This window comes from Protopterus annectens, chromosome 3.part1 (genome assembly GCF_019279795.1).
Source record: "Protopterus annectens isolate FY-2018-M chromosome 3.part1, PAN1.0, whole genome shotgun sequence".
NCBI lineage: Eukaryota > Metazoa > Chordata > Ceratodontiformes > Protopteridae > Protopterus > Protopterus annectens.
Genome location: NC_056732.1, coordinates 1,193,534,416 through 1,193,552,685, shown reverse-complemented (window position 1 = coordinate 1,193,552,685; position 18,270 = coordinate 1,193,534,416).

The following is an 18,270-nucleotide window of genomic DNA, read 5'->3' as shown; positions in this document are numbered from 1 at the left end:
AATTCTAACAATATGCATTGAAAGAATAGCTCATAAAAATTGTTACAGTATATAATGAATATCATAAACTACTTTAAGCTGAGCAGATGTCTTCTACATTAATGTATGATTGTCAAACATAGCCTTAAAATTCTCATACCATACTTACTTTCAGTTTCAGTTTGGAAAGTATTAACTTCCCCATTTTCGAATATAATTGAAACAAATAAGGCAACTTAGAATTGAACAAAGGTTGTTCTCATGCCTCTTACATCAAGGTTAATTGTTTTTGTTTGTACAATAATGGTGACTATGTAAGAGGTTTACTACAGGCGCTTGAGTCCCAGGTACTCAAAAACCACTGCCTCGAAGCCATGGAATCAAGTGCCTTATAGCTCAGCTAGATAGCTGCTCATGCTTGAACTCAAATATTAGTTTTGGCAAGCAGCTGTGAGGAGGGAATGGGGAGATTTAGGATTAGGGAGTGGAAGGGGGTTAAGATTAGCAAACAATTGGAGAATTTATGTTTAGGGAAAGTGGAGTGGAGATTTAGTGTAAGGGACCGAAGAGATAAGTTGGGAAATTGGTGGGAGTTTTATGTTTAGGGTTTAGGTTCTGGTAGGGCTATGTAGTCTAACAGGACGGGGTATTGGGAGGTCTATATAGAAATGGGAGATCAGGTTAATGAGAGTTACAACACTTCCTTTTACGAGCAAGTGGCATCAAGCAGGTACATTATAAGCTACTAGCAGAAGAACAAATGTGGTAAACACCAACGTAAGTCATTATGTTGTATGATGTTTTCCCATGTCACAACTGATACATCTGGAGTCAAATATTTACTTATATGATAAAATAAACATATACTTTTTGTGTATCCATGGTGTAAAGAAACATTTTATATTCATTTCTAAACAGAAAAATAACATTAAAAAATCACCAAACTTAAATAATTGTAGTTTAATGTATAATACCCTTTACAAAGATATATTTTGTATCCAAAAATTTATATAAGTACATTTCAAAATGGAAATACTTTTATGGTATAAAGAAACACTTTTATAGCCATTTCAAATCAGAAAACTTACACTGCAAAAAAAAAAAAATTGTCAAGCTTAAAATAATTGCAGTTTACATGTAATATCCATACAAATGTATTATATGTTGTAGTGTAGTAAGTGTATATTGTAAAGAAATCACAGCATTGAAATCCTGTAGTGACTGAATAATTAATTTAGAAATGTTTGTACAGTTGCATATTAATAGATACATAACCCAAATAATCATCTCTTTTTAGTGATAACATGCCTGGGGATTCAGGGACAACTTCCACAAACTTTTCACTAGTAACTTTTTACATTATTAATCTACTTAACTAATTGATAGCTGAGTAAATATATAATGAAAACACTAGTTAATAAAACATTTAAAAAAACAAAAAAAAAACAACTTTGGGGAACAGCTTCACCACACAAATCCAACAGTAAAGCTTTATTCTGGTACCTCGGCTTTTTGCCTTTTTTATCTGCACATGAGGGATTGGAAAAGCAGTTTGTTTTTTAGTGTACTAGCATGGCCATTTTTGAAACACGGGGGTAGTTTTAGAGAGGAACTTAATAGACTAGACTGTAGAATGATCATAAATTATAAGACACTTCATCCTATGGGAATAAATATACATAGCAATTTAACTTTGTAGAGGGTTTTTTTTTTAAGTGTTATGACACGTTTTATGAGCAAAAGAATGTTTTGTATAAATGAAATGTTTTGCTATGTATATTTAAATGTATGGAGATGTTCTATTCTGCATAATTTATCGATTTAATAAAAGGTAATTGGATAATTAATTGATTTGTAGCAGCACCTGGTGTATAAATGAGTTGGGTTTATGCTGTTTGAATCATTCCTTAGAAGGCAAAAAGCCAAGGTACCAGAATAAAGCTTTACTGTTGGATTCGTGTGGTGAAGCTGTTTCCTGATTTTTTTTTTTTTATGTGGTTAACTAATTAGTGTTTTCATTATGTCGTTGGATACTGCTTCTGCTGTTTCTGGGGTTCCGACTGCTTTTGGAACTTCTGAAGGGGTGCTGTTTTCTGACATTCTGCGTGAGAGAGAGAGCAAAAGCTATCCTCAAGTGATCTGTGGCTGTTTACTAGTGAGGATGGTTTGACTGAGAAGTTTAATCATTTGGAATGCCTTTTGTTAAAGGAGGTGACTAGTTTTTATGATATTAAGTTAATGGAAAAGTATGTCTCCCTTAACATCACTCCCAGCGGCTTGCAAATTGATCGCTTGCCTGTGGGTGAATTTATTGAGGAGGAAAATGATTTGTTAGAAGAGTGACGACTTGCTTCCTTGAACTGCACCTTAATTTGGCTCTATATTTTGATCAAACACAACTTGAGACTTGTTGATAAGTTGCGTAAAGAAATTATGGAGGTACAGGATGCTTTGATTAAAGAAGCAGCCTAGTTAAAATACAAAGAAACAATGAATGTCATTAAGGGCAAGGTCCAGCAAGGCAAGAAGAATGTTTTCGATCAAAAAAAAGAAAAAATTAAATTGGGACATCAGTGACTTTGAAAATAACTTGTTTTTTTCTTGGCAGTGGAAAGGACGTCATGGAAAGTCAAAGGTTAGAGGAGGAGCTTCTGGCTTGACAGAAGCAACCGATTCTTTGTTTTCATTGGGTGACACCTGTTTTAGCAGCAAAAACAGCATTTCATTTGAAAATATGAGGGTGGGTGAAACTATTAATTCTCAAAAAAAACTCTGCAGTGGTGATGCAATCCTCCAAGCAAGGGCAATCACAAAACTACAAGAAGGGCCGAGGGAGGTACAACACGAAATAAGGGACTTTGATAATTCTCTGAACTTTGAGTTATGTTCTTCATTAACTGTGAGTGAACATGTTCCTGTGCAACTGAGAATTGTAAATTTATCTAATTTTGAACTAACAAATGATATAACAAATGTGTTATTAAGAGGGTTGAAGTTTGTCCTTACCAGGTTACCATGTTTGGCTGATTTAATATTGGGATGTCAAGAGCTTTTGTCGCAAGTTGTATTTAAAAGTGTACTTTCATAATTATGGTAGGGGCAATGTTGTTTCCCATGAATCTAATTATGATAGTGATGATGATTTATTGGATGTCAGTTTGCATGAAACAGATTTATTCTATGAGTTAATGGAAGGGAGAGAAAGGGAAATGGAGACCATTGATGGGTGCATTTCTGTTAATGATGAACCACACGATGGTTATGGCTGTCCTGATGTTCCTTTTTTCCTCCAGAAAAAGTAATTTTACACCAGTAAAAAATTCCTTGGCGATTAATCTATTTGAAAATATGATGAGTAAGAGGGTGGAACATGAATTTGCCATATTTTTGAAAAGCAAAAAAGCCTATAATTTGACTAAGGGTGAATGGAAAGAATTACAGGATGTAAATTCTCATTTGAATGAATATGTTTTTAAAGAAGCTGATAAAGGGGGTAACTGGGTTGCTATGAATAAGGAAAAATATGATATACTGGTAAAAGAACTGATTAGTGAAAATGATAACTATATTGAACTTTCTAGCAACTTGATAAAAAGGTGAGTTGTGTGAAGTTTTGCAAAAGGCTGGGTTTCCTAGGTGATAAGAATGTTAAAAGATGTTTTGTTAATGAACCTAAGGACACTCAGTTTTATGCTATTTCTAAAATTCATAAAAGCTTAACCAACCCCCCAGGGAGACCTATAGTGTAAATGATAGGTCCATATTTGGAATGTGTAGGAGTATTTTTGGATTATCACTTTAAGAAATATTTGGCAAAGGTGCCCTCCCATATTAAGAAAACAGGTGGGCCATGCACTAGTTTGAAAGAGGTGAAATGGTAGGATGATTTTTTTGATCCACAGTTGCTGTTAGTTCTTTGTATATCAACATTGAAACTAAATGGGGGTTGGGAGCAATGAGTAGAATAATGGGTGAAGGGCCTCATACCTCTTATTTGCTGTCTATCTTGAAATTCTGTCTGCTCATAGTTATTTTAGGTGGGGTAATAAATTATTTTTGCAAAAAAGAGGAACAGCAATGGGAACTTTGTATGCCCACACTTATCCTGTTGTGTATATGGGAGAGTTTGAAAGGCAAGTCATGTACCCCAATGAATATTTTTCAGGGAATGTGGTTTATTATAAGAGATTTATTGATGATTTGATTTTTGTGTGTAGAGGTGAACAACAAGAATTTTTGAAGTTTATGAAACACATAAATAGTACCCCTCATGGTTTAAAATTAATTTGTCATCTTAATCCTGTGAATATTACCTTTTTGGAAGTGAACTTATATGTGGACAGTGATCACGGGATTCAGTTTAGACCTTTTTGGAAACCTACATCTGTCAACAATTTTCTTCATATAGATAGCATGCATCTCCCTCATTTGATTAAATCCTTGCCGTATGGAGAATTTAGAAGAATTTATCAGAATACTTCTGATGTAAGGTTGAAGGAGGTTTTTTGGATTAAGTTCAGAAGAGACTAAGTTTACGTGGTTATTCTGAAACAGTTTTGGTGGAAGTCCATAATAGAATTCAGGGCAGGTATAGGGGGTCTGTAGATAGGTGCTGGAATAAATATGGGGGGAATGTGAGAGATAAGAAAAATGAGGACAAATTGTTTTTTGTGACTAAGTATTCCCCTTTTTCCAGTATTTTGGAGAAGATAGTTAAGGAATCATGGTATATGGTATCAGATGATATGACTGTAGAACATCAAATTTCCAGACATATAACTTTTTCTTATGACAGGTATAACAATCTGAAAGAATTGTTGAGTGGGGATGGGTTGAAGAGTAAAGTGGGTGACAGAGTGGGGACATGACCATGTGGGAATTGTTCAGTGTGTGGCAGGGTGAAGAACTTAAGTGTGTTTAGAATCAACGGTAGATTTTATAAAGCCAGGGAACCTTTTAGTTGTAACTCCCAGGGGGTTGCGTATATTACTGAATGTGGTTGCCAAAATATAAAATTATATATTGGACAGACTAAAAGAAAAGTGAAGGTTAGAATAATAGAACATCTTGGAGACATTAGAAGGCAGAATGTGAATATTCCAGTAGTTAACCATCTTATAACTGCACATGGGAGATTGGAAAGCAGCTTGTTTTTTAGTGTACTAGCATGGCCATTTTTGCAATATGAGGGTAGGTTTAGAGAGGAACTTAACAGATTAGAATGTAGAATGATCATTAATTATAGGACACTTCATCCTAGGGGAATAAATATAGATAGCAATTTAACTTTGTAGAGTTTTTTTTTAAAGGTGTTATAACATAACACATTTTAAGAGCAAAAGAATATTTTGTATAAATGAAATGTTTTTCTATGTATGTTTAAATGTATAGAGGTGTTCTATCCTGCATAATGTATTGATTTAATAAAAGGTAATGGGATAATTAATTGATTTCTAGCAGCACTTGATGTATAAATGAGTTGGGTTTAAGCTGTCTGAATCATTCCTTAGAAGGCAAAAAGTCGAGGTACCAGAATAAAGCTTTACTGTTGGATTCGTGTGGTGAGGCTGTTTCCTGATGTTGTTGTTTTTTTTTTTTTTATACCGGAGTAAACACATTTTGCAAATAATGTAAATACAAAGGAAAAATACATATTTTATCTATGCTCAATAATTATAGCAATCAGAAATGATGTCTAACTTTCTAATCTATCTCTTATCAGCTGGACATTAAAATTATCTGTTAGAGCCTGAATTTTTCTATGGTATACGGAGTAGTAAATTCTTAGAAATTTAAACTACTAAATATCTGATATATAATTGTTTCCCTTTTTGGTCAAAATTATAGATAACTAGATGTTTTGATTATAATTTTTTTCAACTCCATTAATTTCTGAACACTTATTAACATGTGATGATTATTTTTGTGGCCTCATTGCTGTAGTTCTGATGAATGTTTATTAAGTTATCATTAACATAGTATTGGTTTATGCCCAGCGACATTAGTACTTGGAAGTTTTCCATACTATGTGGCTAGTTGTGAATATGAATAATGTGGCAGAACAGGTGCATTCTTGTCTTAAGCCAATAGTAAATGAAAGTTGGCAGGACGCATATTATTCATTTTAGTTCTGGTATCAGAATTATAGTTCTAATAATATAGATATAAGATTCTGGAATATGATAATGTATTAAAACTTGAAACATGAGGGCTGTATTTAGCACATTGATAAATTTGGTTGAGTCAGACTTCTATTTCAGTATTTGTGAATCAGAATATTTCTCATGCAAATATTATTGAAGTATGAAGCTTTCTGATCTTAGCTTTGCAAAGACACACACGGTGTGTGAACTAAATGCAGCAGTACTATTATAAGCTCCCTAAGAAACGACAGTTCTAAGATTTAGTTATATGTGTTTTTTTTAAAGGTCAAATGATTTAAAAGGTGAAATAAGAGCTTGAATATTCCAGGTGGCTCTGCCACAAGTATTTACACCTGTATAGGGTTACATGACTGCAATTTAAAGCAAAATAATATTCAACTACTTTGTTTATAATTCAAGTTTTAATTCCTTATAACCAAAAAGCACTGCAAATGTGGTAGTTTCTAGCATGATCCTCAAAAATTTGCCTAAAGAGATCAGATGGTTTGGAAGCATAATACATCTTTCCATTTAGTTCATGTGAACACAACAAAGATAATAAAGCATGTCATTGGCATCAACATAAAGTCTGATAGATTAATATCAGAGGTTTCCATACAAATCTAGCACATTTCTTTCTTAAGTTTCTTTTCCAAGTAAGTTTAATTTAAGATAAAACATGTTACTTCTGTTCATGAGAAAGAACTTATCAATTCCAAAAGTTAATACATCTCTTCTGAATCTGTAAGTTCCATCAGTTAAAAATAGAATAAAGTCAAATAATTGTGACCTGATGGGTTACTACAGATGCCAGTTCCATCAGTTAAAAATAGAATAAAAGTCAAATAACTGTGACATGATGGGTTACTACAAATATTTAAACAATCAATTGATTTGAATGTTAAATAGCAAAAGTAGCATTCTGTACTCGTTCTGCCTTAATAGCACCCCACAAAGCAATATGAAGCTAAGGCACAGTACGCCTTTTGGTAAATGCTTTAAAATAATGTCTTAGTAAATGAGGTTTGGAACAGACCTTTTGTCCTGGGTCATCTTCAATGTGGTGCTAGATATATAGGTTAGCAGGAATTAAAAGGATAAGGGTAGAACAGGGTTAATTGGGAGGGAGGGATGTTAGGAGGAAATGAAGTAAGGACAGGGAGGGGATTAGATGGTATTGTCAAGCGTAGTTGAGTTAGGAGTTACATTTTGGCATGAACTTGCTACCCTCCTGCCCTCACTCTTTTTATTAGCAGGGTTTGTGTTTGTTAGTGGGGGAAGGTGGGGAAGAGGGGCAGGCTTGACCTCTTCTGTTCCCCCTCTGGTGATGGATGTGCAATTCAATAAGTTTGGAAAAAAAGTGAGTGGTTGCTCTGGTGGATAAGTTAATAAGCAAGCAGATCTCCTTATTTGGATGGTGGTGTAATTCAATAAACTGAAGGTGAGCAGAAATGCTGCCTTGTTAGTCGAAAGATAAGTGAGCAAGTAGGGGACGCTGCTTATCAAGGTTGAATGGTACGCTGCCCTTATGGTTATTTTATGTCTTCTTTCATGGATGTTATTATCACCTGTGTCATGTTTTTGATTGAAATATATAACTATTGGTTAACAGTCATGTTTATGGAAGTCTAATAAAGGTCGTCAAATGTCATTCCTTGTGTGTTTATTGAGGTGGAACAGGACATGCTTCATAAATTTCCTTGCACTGATTTGAAAAGATTCAATAATTCAAAGGTAAACTCGTGTCATCCCTTAATGTAATAGTTCACTAATATGAAACAAGAGGACTGGAAAATTCAAATGCGCAGTTTAGTTGTCAATGAAAATCATAAAGACTGTGTGAAAATATAACATACTGCATGTAAAAGGAGTATTGAACCCTACAGATAAAACAATTTGTCTATGCAGTTATTTTCATGTATGAAACAGTTCCATCAGACTGTTCTAGGCCTAGTGCCAGTGCATCTACTTCTAGCAGGAACTGTACAGACTGAAAACTTCCTAGCAAAATAATTGTCTCAACTGTTAATTATAAAGTTCATTTAATCAGATGATATGTTCATTCCCACAAATACCCATGGAATTCAAGAATTATTTGCATTACAATACTATTCTAGGCTGCAGATTAAATGCTTGAACAGAATATGTGCATAACAATGATCACTGCTGCAGTAGCCTTAGCTATGTATGTTATCCTACGAAGGATATAACAGCCAGCCAGCTTCCAAAGCTTCAGGGCACCTTTCATGCACTCTACCTGCCAGGCAGCTCTAGCTGAGCTGACTGATAGACATGTTTAGGTGATAAGCCCTTCAGAGCTTTAATGGTGTTGAAGAGTAAACTCTGAGGCTTTTAAGGATTGACAGTTGGCTGGTGCTGTTCCTTTACTGGGCAGATACGCTCCTTTTGGGGAAAAAAACTTATATTCAATAATTTTTGTTGATTATTTATACTCTCCTCTTCAGGAAAGTTATTTTAAAGCTAGGAATTTGTGTTTTAATGGACCATCATGAGGCTGTATTGTACTTTTAAATGAGAGCTGTCATTTTTCCTGTCAGTTTAAAAATAAAGTATTTAAAAACACTTCTTTTCTGTGAAGAAATTGTATTTATTTTACTTTTGCGGTTGACAAGTGTTTTAAAGTGATTTTTAGAGTTTTGCCAGAAAACTTGACTTATAAAGGCTTTAACGTTATTCTGGCTTTTGATGCTTGTTTTCACCAGGAAAATGGCACCATTTTCAGCTTTACTATGAAACAAGTTGGTCCAAATGCCGGTCCTTCTTTCAGCCACACAAAGAAAAAAGTTAAGCAGTCTGCCACAACAGCATGCTAGCAGTTTACCTCAGCTTCAGGTGGGTGACTATGCTGTAGTCATTTGTTGCACCTTAGACCACTCATCTTTTACCCAGAATCCCTCTGGTGTAGCATCTACATCCACTATGGACTGGGGGTTATCCAAATCCTGTGTCTGTTACAGTCCCTTCAGCAGACAAAGGATAGCCACTCTCGTTGAACCGGGGAGAGGGAACAGGAAAGGTTCCCTGTTTTGTCAGAATGTCATGCCCAACCATGGGAAGCTACTGCTGCCATTTATAATAATACTGGGCCCATTTTTTTCTGTCAAAAAGAAACAGAAAACTAAACATGAATCTATGTCTACTCATATTTCCTTAGACAGGAGTAGTTTATTAGGTTTGGCTCAGGGTTTTCTTTCTTTCTTGTATAGGAAAGAAGGACATCTCCTTTCCTGAAGGGATTCAAGATTATGAATGTCAACAGGAAGATAAAAGGACAGACACAGGTTTCCTCTTCAGTTTTCTAATTCAGACTTCAAGGAGAGTTCAGTTTCTGATTCTCCCTTTTGGGGTTCCACTCTCTTTTAAGACTCTTTCCAGAATGTGCCAGTGTTTTCAGTGGGAGTACATTAAGATTGTCAATGCCACAGAAAATGTTATGATCTGTTAATGATGGAATTTCCTGAACCTTCACCATTTCCTCTAGCTCTGTCACCTTTGGAAGATGTGTGTCACTGCCTGTAATTTTCCCTGATATCCAGCCTGCTGACACTAAAACAGCAGATAAAATGTATAAGATTTTGTAACTCTTCCCAAACCTGACCCAAAGCTATAGTTTTAGTTATTCTTACTGCTGCTAAACAGTTAGTTAACCCCTATACTACTCTATGTGATAAGGATGAGAAGATTATTGATGGATACAGGAAAATAGTGCATGCTTCTGCAAATTTGATTTTCAGAATTTAAAATTTTCAGGCTCACATATTAATGTTTATTATGACTAATTGTGAAGGTATGAGGAATGTGTGGTCTACATTATTTTTATGTCAGGAAAAATCCACTTTAAATTATTTGGCTTCTTCGATTGTACTAGTCACTGCTCTCTGTTTACAGTGCGTGTGTAGGACTCAGCTGATAGTCCTTCCAGAGCTGCAGCCTCTGGTACTGTTTTGATGAGGTTTGCCTGGCTGCATTCTTAGAACCTACCAATATGATGTGAGTAATGACATTTTATTTTCTCTTTTGGATAGGCATTCACATTTTGGTTCCTTTGCTGCAGAGGTAATCTAAAAGTGTGATGAAAGGGGGTAAATTCAGGGAATCTCTGAGATGTTCTGCCGTCCTTTTTCTAATTTTCTAAGGGATTCTCTCACCCCTCATCCAATTTGGCATAATGGTTAGAATGTTCCAAAAAGAATTCTAGAACCCCCCCCCCCCCAATACTAAGGACAGTCCAACTAGTCAGTTTGACTATTTAAGGGACTTTGTATCTCTTCCTACAGTGATATTCCCTTTCCCCTTCCAGAAAGTCTGAGTCTCCATTTTTCTCTTTGGTAACAGTTTTAGACAAATGGGTTCATTTGTTAATGCTACAGATGGCAGTGAGAGGCTATTCCTTCTTGCCAGAAGGTTATTTCTCATCCACCAGACCATTACATGGTGTTCTAGAAAGTGACAGAACCCATTCCTTCTTCCCAAGTTGGGACAGGTTTTTGTGCAAGGATTTTTTTTTTTTTTGTGCCAAAGAAAGAAGATGCTTGGAGATCAATTCTGGATCTTTCTTCTTAGTCCTGTTTGCGATAACACCTAACTTCAAAATGATGTCAGTTCTCAGTGGGACTCATTATTGGCAGATATTCCCAAGGTTTACTAGATATAGTAAAAGAAACATAGGAGGATGAAAGCTCTCCATATGAAAATATCCCAGACACTGGTATAAAAGCCTTTGCATATCTCTAAACAGACAGCACTACCCGCAGTTCCTTTTCCATCTGTCAGACCCTGTTATTCATATGACCAGTGGACATTAAGCATTTGGACAGCATTTTCACTGGAAGTGTTCTGAAAATAAATATGTTTTCCTTTCTAAATGCAACTGAGAGCCTCTAGTTGTATATATTTCAGGAAATCTAACCCATCCTGTACCAGAAATAATATAGCACTCAAGATAATAAACCAGATAATAAGCTTATGTCAATGTAAATAAATGGCCTCATACTTCACAGAAAATAGCAGATAAGGTACAGAATCTCTCTGTCTGTGACTTCCTCAAGTGTAGCAAACAATCCTGGGGAAAGTCAGTCCAAGATGCATCTGACAGTTTTGCCTTTCCAGTTCCCTGTTTTCTCTAAATGCTTCAGTGGCACATAGATCTGAATAAAATGTGATGTACAGTTACTGAGGCATTTTTATGGTAACACTACAGCTAGGTTATTGTGATCCTAAGTTGTATCCAATACATACAAATATTAGTGCAGATTAGATAGACAGTAGGGCTAGATATTCACTAGAAACAAATAAATGACAAGACAAATGTTTGGCCTCTTGTTTCCAAAAACAAATTGTGTAGTTAACCAATGGTACTTTTTTATTCCATCTGATCATAATTTATTGGAGCAATTCTGCTGCAGCAGTTTTTGCTTATTTGCTCCACCTAACAGCAACAAGCAATGGATGAAAGACAGCAAGTTTCCATTTGACCACTTGATGTCTTTCTACAAGATAACTTGAAAACCATTTCGTGGAATAGTGAAACTGAATGAAAGGACATAGTTTACTGGAGATGTGGAGAGTAGGCATACAAATCCCCCCAGCTCCCATTAAATAAAATGTTTTGAATAAGAGTATAGTCACTTGATGCATACAGCTGTAAGCCAATTAATATGTGAGAGGCAGTTGGCTTAAGAGTATATGATAAATGTGCACAAGTACCTCTGTAATAGCTAGTACCTGGCACACAAACAAGCTTCACACTGTATAACTGCAAGCCAGAGTTATAATTCCTGGCTTCTCTGGATTTCAACTTCCATAGACTGAAACCGATCAGTAATTGAAAATTGTTCAATGTTATCTAGTGCATACACACACACACACACACACACACACACACACACACACACACACAAGCACACATTCACATGCACACACAAAATATTTATCTGAATGGGAGGTAAATTATATCTCTTGAGTTCCTGCTCACTAGTAATACTGATCCCAGCCAGACTACCTTGGCAAACTCAGGAACACAGCTTATGGATATTCAGTTGGTGACTTTTGCTGTTGCATTGATGCTTAGAATTGTTTTAAAAATAATAGATTATGCAACCAGATTTTAATTGGCTATGTAATCTAAAGGTACCAAGAGACATACAACATGCTAAAAGAGATGCACAAGTAAATTAGTAAATATAGTCTTTGGATGACTTAAAATAATTTTATAGTAATAGCTGTTTGTACTGATGTGTAACAGTACAGCAAGTGCAGGTATTAGCCTGACATCTGTAGACAAAATAGAAAGTCTGTAATCTATAACATCACTACTAACATCACAGGTGTTGGAATTACACAGGTGACAAAAATGTCGTAGACATCAAATCCATTGGCATATGGGGATGAAATCCTGGCTATGAACCTGATATTCCTCATTTTAATAACAGCTTGGGCAGCGGCTGCAGCTGATACTTGGGAGGAGGAGAGTGATATCACTTTGCTGGCTCATGTTTCTTTGGGGAGAGGGATGAGAGCATGTCTAGTTGCTCTGTCCCATTGTAGATCTCCAGTGGAGATCAGATATCTGACAGAAGCACTGCATTCTAAGGGTTAAGTCACTTTCAGAAGCAATCTACATGCCCTCACTAATGTCTATTCCATACCTAATACAGGAAAAGGGGTTAGGGCTTGAAAGCAAAATGTATTGGCCTCATAGAGATGACAGCCCCACTCTTTACTGTTTGGCTTGTGTCCATGGGAGGAATGAATAGACTAAAAGGACGTTTGCCTACCAGGAGAACAAATGGGTTAATGGAGCAGGTAGAGAGAAGGAACCATGATGGTCACTGTGTAAGACAGCAAAACCAATATATAAAATGGCTAAAACTTTCCCAGCCTGCCAAGGCCCTCCTCCCCTTTTCCACTGTGCATGTGTCCTGTTTTTTCTAAGCTTTAGTAAAGTGGATACAAAAGGCCCCAAGTAACATTTCTTGTGAATTTTGCAGAAGTTTCACTGTTAGTGAATGAAATACTCTGCATATTGTTTATAGCCATTATTCAATTTTTCATGGTCGTTTCTTTCCTGAACCTTGAAAGGAATTTTTCAGGCAGAAGTTTCACATCTGTTTGGGTCAATGACTTTTTTACTTTTGATGAGATATCACTAGGTCTTTTCGTTGTTGAGCTTGTGACCAGAATACTCTGCCAACTAACAGGCCCAGTCACTGTTTCATGTTTGGACAAAGTCCGTATCTTACAATGATACTTCCTTTGTTGGAATACAAATTGTCTTTTCTTCAAATATGTAAGGAACTTGTGAAGTAGATGGAATTTAGCAAGCATTTGGAGACCTCTGCTGTTGCTTCCTCTAAATCTCAATGGACTTCCCATCAACCTACACAAGAAGCTTCAGCCTCTTTAACCCATCCCAAATTTATTATTCAACTAACTAACTAATAGTATTTCTATAAACTACAAAATTATATGCCTACATGTGTAGCTCTTCACTGTTTTATCAGGTCAGGATTTAACCTCCTCCAATAACTTATGTTCAAATTATTCTGTTTATTGGAAATGAGTGTGATTCTTTTAAAGTTCAGATTACAATTTCAGGTTCTGGTTATCAAAGACTGTAAAGCAGACACAACTATTTGGTACTCGCATCTTCCCCAGGAAAAGGTATACATTTTTCAGGCATGCAATACCCAAGATTACTGAGTCCAACTGTATCTCAGAGTCCTCTAATGGATGGGTCATAAGCCATGAGAATACAACTTGGAAACCTTGGGATTTCAAGTCAAGATTTCTAATGTTTGCAAATCTCAACTTTTGTGGAGGCTGATTCCACATCATTTAAGCTGCAGAAACCCATACAATCACCAATTCTTCAGGAGCTGGTAACCATGGATGTGTCTGCCCCATTATGTGGGTCAGTCCAATTTGCAGATCATACATAGTATGTAGAATGAAATCCAACTTCCAAATCAGTGTCCAGGAGATGCAGGCATTTCTCCTTACCTGTCAGCCTTTCAGGTATCCTCTCAGAGAGTGATCACCATACATTCCAAGGATATCATGGTTTTGTGATACATGAAAAAGAAGAGTGTCTGTCACTAGTGTCACTAGAGATAACCAAACTCACCATTTCCCAAATGATAGTCGCGTTTCTTTAAAGGCCAATTGTCTTGATGTCAGGCTAGGTCACTCTCTGTTGATTTTTCAGAACTGGCCCCAGAGCCATTCTGCAGCTTACTTGCTCTTCTTTCAATGGGACAAGCCACCTATCTGCATCTCCAGTTAATGCAAAGTGCACCAACTTCTTCTCTCATATTCATCCTCTAGAACATAAACCCAGGAATGCCCTGGTGCCCATATAACCCACTTGACTCCTCAATGATTTTCTCCAATTGTCATTAAAAAGCCAGACAACAAGGTAGAAGTCTTTCTCGCAACAATTTTTGATCAAAATAGAAGTGGTTTCCCCCCTGCCTCACACTTATCTTCTGGAAAATTCTGTGCATATATGTCTCAAAAAAAGAAGTATTTGATTCCATCCCTCTGACAAACTTCACCTGTATATGCACCCCCCTCAGACTTTCAGGATAGCTTCTGCAGTTGCATTAATCATCAGTACGCCATCTGTTTCCTGTAAGATAAATAGAATAATACTTCTCTTTTCACAAAACTCTATATATGCAAAGACAAGTGGATGTGCTTTTCCATTTGGGCTGTTAAGAAGACCCTGTATCCCTTCTGTCCTCATGTCTCATGCAACTTTTGACTACTTTTCTTTGATCTTTGATTCTGGACTCATTTATCCTTCTGTCAAAATTCCATCTTGTAACCATTTCCAATTTTTTGACAGAGGGGGCTCAACTTTTTTTCTCTACCATCTCTTAATGTGTGTAAGGCCATTTTAAAAGAAACTTTCCTCCTTAAACTTTCCATAGGAGGCCTAATGAAATCTGTAGCTTCCACTCCCCCTCCACCAGGAAGGGCAAGAGTTTTTTTGAGGATTGGGGGTTGGTATAATGGTTAAGGTATTTGCCTCACAGACATGAGGTACAGGGTTTGATCCTCACCTTTGGAAAGGAAATTGGCTAGGCTTAAAATCTCCCACAAGGCAGCTAATCTGGTACTTACCTTTGAGCCTATGATCATATATGGGATAAAACAATATATAATTATATTCCATGCTATAGAAATTTGCCCTGCCTCTCTTTCAGTTGACTTCCTTGGTGGATGAGAAATTCCTTTCCCAAAAATGGTATTTCTTGTTGAACTTACCTCCACAAGAGGAATTTCCAAAATACATGCCTTTTCTATCAAACTGCCTTATTTAGATTTTCAAAGAAACAGAATTTCTGATAAAGCCAATCCCTCTTTCATGTTTAATGTAGCCATAGATGTGAGTCTAAAGCAGAGTATTAATCCATCTGCATATTTTAAATGTGTACTAAAAATGGAGAACACTTGCTCCATTGCATGGCTATCCACTAATAGCTAAAGTTTTGTACAAACTCCACTGAAGACATTCACAAGAACAGCTACATTTTTGTCTCATCTGCAAATCCAGATTAGATCAGATCAGAAATTACTTAAATCTTCTCTGTCCAGCAGATTGTCTAGTCACATCCACTTTTTTTTTTGTTTTCTTTTCTTTTCTTTTTTTACGTCAAATACGGGAGGACTCTATAGTTGGTGCCTAAGGCCCATTCTAATACAGTACAACCAACCTCAAAAGACTTTTTTTGAACTATATATTTAAATGATGTATATACAGCAGCTATTTGATATTTCTTCAATACTTTTGCAAGACAGTATAAACTGGATTTTATGCCCATGTTCAGATCTTCATCCAGCATTCTTGTAATCTGGAGATGTTCTCATAGGGATTTCACTCAGGAAGATTTTGGGGGCTGTATGTCCTGCTGCTAGAGAAGATGGACCTCCTGTTATGAGACATGAAAGTTATATACTTAGCAAAACAAACAATCTTGTAAGAAGTATGTTCATCTTCTACAGAATACCCGCCTGCCATCCTTTGTTATTTGCATAACTGGTCTAAAATTCTCCTTCCTTCTCACCTACTGGTAATTGTTGCATACTTGATGCTCTAAAGTTACTAATGTATAATTTTATTTTTGAACACTAAACGTTATATTTACAACTGCTATATACCTGGTGTAAAGAATAAAGAAAATAAGTTAAATGTTATGTTTTATGTTCTTAGCAAAAATATAACTAAATGATTTTTGTGACTGGAATGGCAGTTTTCTTAAAGTTATAGCAGCTTTAGATGTTATAAACTTTCTTGGTATCCAAATATAGAAAACAGAAAGTGGTATAATAAATACAATATTATTTAGAAAACAAGTAAAAAGGAATATATATTTGCACAGGAAGAGCATGCACCCACTTTTCACTTATAAACTATTCTCAAGGGGCAAATAATAAGAACATTAAGGTTAAATATGGTAGAGAAAGTGATGAATGAACAATTAAATAGACTCTGCCAAGATTTTAGTGAGTGTGGCTATGGTGAGAATGGGATAAAAGGCATCAAAAATCAGTTATAGATACACTTAGTAAATAATATTCCTTTTCTGAGATAAAAGGAGGGTAACAAATAATAGATAAACTGTAAAGAAACCTCAATGCACATTTACATATAATAGTGGTACTTGAATGGTGGCGGACATCATTAAAAAACACCGGCATATAATTAAGAACATAAAAGGGAAAAGAGTAAACCTTTCTGAAGAGCCTTGTTTTGGTTAAAAGAAGAAGAAAAATCTTAAGCAGATTTTATGTTATAAGGAACTATGCAATGTAGCTACTTTATGGCAAATTAAAAAGGAAAGGCACTTTCCCCTACACAAAGAGCAGTTTTCTTAATAGATTTTTCTATCTGTGATACTGCAAATATTATTTATATTACTTTCTATATAGGGAAATCGAATAGAAAGCTAAAACATAGGATTTGTGAGCATCTGTTAGATATGTGAAGAGGGATGGCCACAAATGCCAGAGAAGATACACGCATTTAAATTTGCCATGTCACAAATGACACATGAGAATGGAAGAGGAGAATATTTGAAATCATTAAACAGAGCACAAAGAATATATTTGGATATCTAGATTGAGCAGCCAGTTATCCAGAGCTAAATGGATTTATTTCAAATAAAATAGTTCTACAGGAGACAGTCACTGGCAGTTGAATATAGCATGGTTTTGAATGAATGTATTTAAGTTTTATGTTTACTCATTTTTTTATGCCTGATAAAGTACTTATGTGTAAAACGTATGACTTGTGCATTTTTGAATAAATATTTTTGAAGTAACTATTTTGAATCATGTTGCCTACATAGTCTACTTCCACTGTGTAGCCCAAATATCTCTTCTCCTGTCTCAACTCACTACATAGTTTACTATCTACTATATATCCCACTTTGTTCTAGCTACCACCTGCCTACTACTCAAAACTTAGCATGCATATGCTTGTAATTCAAATTGATACATACTTTTGTTCTTTTCTTATTTATGTATTAATCAGTTATCTGCTCTTCTGATGTATGAAACAGCTACCTACTTTTATTTAAATCTTTGTTTAATGCATTAATTATTTCTTGCAATTTTACCTGAATCAAATGTGGAAATTTTGTCTTAGCTTTTTGCTTGTAACAGTTATTCATCTTTGTTAAATACTGTTAAATGCATTATCCATCCTGTATTATTTTTGGAGCTTTTCTCCCCAGGCTTCTGTTGAAAATGGGCTTTGTAGCCCAGTTGGACTTCCCAGAAAAACAAATGCAAATAAATAAAAAAGACATATGTGCTCCTGAGTCAGAATTACCTGCTTGAGCTCCAGGTGTTTGGAGGTAAATTGTCTCATGCTCTTTGGCTCTTTGACAGAAGATCGGGAAAGTTTTACCCACTGAGTGATCCTAATGCCTGCACCCTTAAATCTGATGATATGGAAGATGTACCTACTTCTTAGAAGATGGATGCTTCTCTTTCAAAATAATTTTTATCATCACATAACTTCTTTTTATTCATCATTTGCTTCTGAAAGGTTTATATTTGCAGAACACAGCCAAGTGGTATTAAGTTTTGTATGTTTTATATATTTTAAGATATTATG